General features: G+C 34.7%; 1 long non-coding RNA gene across 1 annotated transcript in view; it reads left to right on the top strand.

The window, feature by feature from the left end:
- The window catches only part of LOC111089578, a 40,620-nt gene extending 36,030 nt beyond the window's left edge, over nt 1–4,590 (top strand). The window contains exon 3 of the long non-coding RNA XR_002613818.1: nt 4,514–4,590. This is a non-coding gene — a long non-coding RNA (uncharacterized LOC111089578). The remainder of the gene's footprint in view (nt 1–4,513) is intronic.
- Nucleotides 4,591–4,912: the final 322 nt, after the last annotated feature.

Consider the following 4,912-nt stretch of genomic DNA (forward strand, 5'->3'; position numbering starts at 1 on the left):
TTTGATTTTGTTGGCCTCGTAATTTAGCCCTTGTAACTGAGTCTTTGATTTTGTTGGCCTCGTAATTTAGCCCTTGTAACTGAGTCCGTGATTTTGTTAGCCTCGTCATTTAGCTCTTGTAACTGAGTACTTGATTTTGTTGGCCTCGTCATTTAGCTCTTGTAACTGAGTCCTTGATTTTGTTGGCCTCGTCATTTAGCTCTTATAACTGAGTCCTTGATTTTGTTGGCCTCGTCATTTAGCCCTTGTAACTGAGTCCTTGATTTTGTTGGCCTCGTCATTTAGCCCTTGTAACTGAATCCTTGATTTTGTTGGACTCGTCATTTAGCCCTTGTAACGCATAAGGGGCTAAAAATATCTCATATCATTCTAAATATCTCAACCCCTGGTAACGGGGGGGGGGGGTGGATAATGATGACTCACCCAAAGTTACAACCGCCAGAAAAGCTCAGACAATGCTTTTATTCTAACTGCAATGGTTAGAACTTTGGGGTACTGAAATATTTTATTCAGTATTAATTAGGATGTGTTATCTGTTTATTTTATTATTATTATTTTTTTACAAAATTTTCAGCTAACTCTCAAGTTTCTTTAGAACTTCTCAATGAATTGCTTTGTTTTATTTTAGAATAAGATAATATCGTAAAACATTTCAGGTCTATAATTTATTTTATAAATGTGTTTTTTCTTGACCTTCAAAGTTTTCTTATCAGATTTCAACATAATTTCAACCTCTTTGAATTCCTTTACTGTAAAAAAAATATCATTTTTAAACATCCTTGAATAAAATCATGGGAATTTGTCTTTTGGAAGTAATAGTTCTACACCTGTACAGTCTAAGTTTCGGGTATTTAATGCGTCCAGTAGGCCTAGCTAGTACAATGTGTAGTACGAAGACTAACCACCAGAGTACATTTTTCTGTAAGGTCTAATTTATTTATTTTTTTATTCGTAAAAGGTTAAGAAAACCACGAAGGAATTGTATTCATGAAATACATTTTGTAGTAAATCGTGCTGAGATGGACATACATTGATGGAAATTTAGGTTCATACATATGGAGATTAGGATAAATCCAATATGAATGCAAAAATGGAAATTAGGAAAACAAAGAAATAGGATGTTATGTAGAAGCATTAAGGTAGTAATTAAGCCTTAATTCCAGACAATTCATAGTGCTCTTTGATTCAATAAAAAATATGATTTTACTAATTGACATCTTACTAAGAAAAGAACGGATTTTTTGTGCACATTTTTCTTAACTGCGAAATATGTTCTTTCGAAATGTATTTTTCAGTTTCAAATTAGACCATTTCATATATACTTTTTTAGATTTTTTCTCCTTTACGAAAGTGTTTAATGAAAAAACAAGGACTATGTTGTGGAAAGTTTTTTCAACTTTTACACAAGTTCTGGTTCATTCACTTAATCTGTTTTCAGACCGTCTTTATTTTCTATTTTTAAGTCGCGTAACATCACGTGACGTCCTTTTCACGGTGTGATTGATAACGAAGAAATTAATTTAGCAGAAGAAAATATAATAAATCAACAACACAGTCACGATGTTTTCAGTAAAATATAATAAATCAACAATACAGTCACGATGTTTTCAGTAAAATATAATAAATCAACAATACAGTCACGATGTTTTCAGTAAAATATAATAAATCAACAATACAGTCCTATGTGTTTAATTAAAACAATAAATTGCCCCCAGTGGCACAGCGGTATCTCTCCAGACTTACAATGCTAGAATACAGGTTTCGATACCCGTGGTGAGCAGAGCACAGATAGTCCATTGTGTAGCTTTGTGCTTAATTACAAACAAACAAAACAATAATTCAACAACACAGTCACTATGTGTTTAAAGAAAACCAAATAAATTAACAACACAGTTACTATGTGTTTAAATATAACAATAAATCAACAACACGCCATTCCTCCAAACAGCTGTTCTTCCCTACTATTCCTCCAAACAGCTGTTCTTCCCTACTATTCCTCCAAACAGCTGTTCTTCCCTACTATTCCTCCAAACAGCTGTTCTTCCCCTACTATTTATCCAAACAGCTATTCTTCCCTATTATTCCTCCAAACAGCTGTTATACTTACATGTAACTACACCTGAGGAAGTAATGTTGCCGTATTCGTATGTGAATTTTGTCACATTCTACACCTCGTTAATAACAACTTAGAACAGCAGTTAATAATAATAGGAATTAAGAATCTCACAAAAAATCTGATGTTTAGCAGTGAAACAAATGAGCCAGTGGTTATCTTTTTATTCAAGCCAAACATTAGGCTTATCAAGCCAGTGGTTATCTTTTTATTCAAGCCAAACATTAGGCTCAATGAGCCTGTGGTTATCTTTTTATTCAAGCCAAACATTAGGCTCAATGAGCCTGTGGTTATCTTTTTATTCAAGCCAAACATTAGGCTCAATGAGCCTGTGGTTATCTTTTTATTCAAGCCAAACATTAGGCTTATCAAGCCTATGGTTATCTTTTTATTCAAGCCAAACATTAGGCTCATCAAGCCTGTGGTTATCTTTTTATTGAAACCAACTTGATTTTATAAAAAATTAACGGAGCAAAGAAACTTTGCAATACGTCTGTTCAGACGAAAGAGCATTACAACGAAGAACTCTATTGTTGTCAGGATTCAAGGCTCGGTCAGAAATAGACAATGACTTATCACCTGTCATGGATTTTTGTACGTTTGACTTGAAAAGACCTATGAGTTCACGTGCAAGCAAAGGAAAAACTCTGACACTGTTTTTGTACCGTAGATTTTCAGCTTAGTCTGTGGTTTACTCTATTCCTCGTACCGACGGATAATAACAGGCAATTAAAGAATAAATAATTAATCAACCCCTTTCTAAGATCACGTGGCTGTTTTGCACGAGTTTTCGCCAATAAAAAGAGTCTGAGGTAAATGAAGGAAAGTGTCTTGAAATCCTGGATTTCGTCATTAACCTATTAATAGACAACACTTTTTTTGTAGAAGTGTTTCGAACACTATTTGTAGTCTCATGTATGTTTTGTTGTTATTGTTTTTATTACTAGATAGAACCTCCCATGGTGGGCGCAGTACAGATAGCCCATTGTGTAACAACAAACACATACTGCACCAGTTCCTTCTCGTAACCTGAAGCATACGTAAAAAATAAAATTAAATAGATAATTTGTCTGCATTATCTTTCCGCCAGGGTGCTGCCACGGACACAAAATTTGAAATGAGCGACTTAGTAATTACAAACAGTCTGTTTTCCTTTTGTAGCGTTTGTGTGTGTGTGTTTCAGACACAATATGGATTATTCCACAAGAAAGCGTGGCCTAGTGGTTAACGTGCCAGAACTGTGAATCCGAAAATTCAATGTTCGCGGCCTGTTTCCATACTCATCACTTGGAGCGATGGTCAAATTCCAATATTCGATCGATTTAACAAGAATTACCAAGAGTTGGCGGTGGGTGCGCTTGATAAATTGCCTTCCCATTAGCCTATCGTCTCAAAATGAGAAATATCTATGCGCAGAAAGTCTTTGAGTAGCCTTGCGCGAGATTTTCAGTCATTCAATAAATCATAGCATAGGCGGCTAGTGCTGCTGACTGGTTTCCCTTCCATCAACATACATTTATAAATTAAAGATCTTTATTAGGACTTTATAGCTCACATATTACATAAGGTGCCGTTCTGGTTGAAAACATGAAATGTCATTTTACAGGGTGTTCAAAGATGACTGTGACCTTCAAATTACACTTATCAAACCAATGAAATATAACCTAGGACTTTATAACTCACATATTACATAAGGTGCCGTTCTAGTTGAAAACATGAAATGTCATTTTACAGGGTGTTCAAAGATGTCTGTTAGGACTTTATAGCTCACATATTACATAAGGTGCCGTTCTGGTTGAAAACATGAAATGTCATTTTACAGGGTGTTCAAAGATGACTGTGACCTTCAAATTACACTTATCAAACCAATGAAATATAACCTACATTGTAATGATAACATGTGTTTGAAGACTATAAACGTCCATAGAGGAGTTAAACACTAACACTTCAAGTAATTCGTTTGTGTATATGTGGATAAACAACAAGCTTGAGAGCTTATAATGCTGAAGTTAGGGGTTCGATCCTTGAGGTCGGTACAACATTAACAACCACTTGTACCAACAGATAAATCTGCTAATGTAAACTTTCCGCTGTTTGTTAAACAATTTAATTGTTCTACATCAAATTATATCAACGCAGTAACAAAACAAACTTATAAATTCTTTCTTTTCATGGTTAAAGGCTCATTTTTAACTGTCAATTGTCTGTCAAATATGAAAGTTGTGTCCGTTAAGTTAACTACAAAATGAATCTACCGATATAAAGCTTGGTGACTTGTAATATCAGGAACCACATTCTACAGAAACTTGTCCAAATCAGGATTAAGCAATTCCCATTCAAAATTGAAGTCTTCCCTCAGGACCGCGCTACTGTTTTACAGATCTTCCTTTTTTTTTTCAGGAAAGGCAGTCCTGGAGAAAGACACGGCATCAAGGAAAACGTCAGTACTAATCTATAGGAAACAATCAACGAGTGACCAGTGAAATATTATTCAAATTCAACTCGGTAAGTTATTTTTAATTGTGTAGATTTGAATCCTTTCTTTACTCTCTTCGAGAAAGTACTATCCTGTAAAATTCCTGCCAATAATGAAAGACCTTGTATGTGTATCCCCTTTGTTTTTGTTTGTTTAGCATGTTAGTGAAAGATAATCTCTATAGAATCCCTGAGTGTTCTTGTTTTCACCACATTTTACCAGTCAGTACAGTTTAGAAAAATCGAACCTGTCGTTAGTAACATTGGGCAAAAGAGAACCAAAATAAGTTTAAGTGATAAGGAACCAACCATACAACCTGCAGT

The sequence above is a fragment of the Limulus polyphemus genome, unplaced genomic scaffold (genome assembly GCF_000517525.1).
Source record: "Limulus polyphemus unplaced genomic scaffold, Limulus_polyphemus-2.1.2 Scaffold6678, whole genome shotgun sequence".
NCBI classification, from domain to species: Eukaryota; Metazoa; Arthropoda; class Merostomata; order Xiphosura; family Limulidae; genus Limulus; species Limulus polyphemus.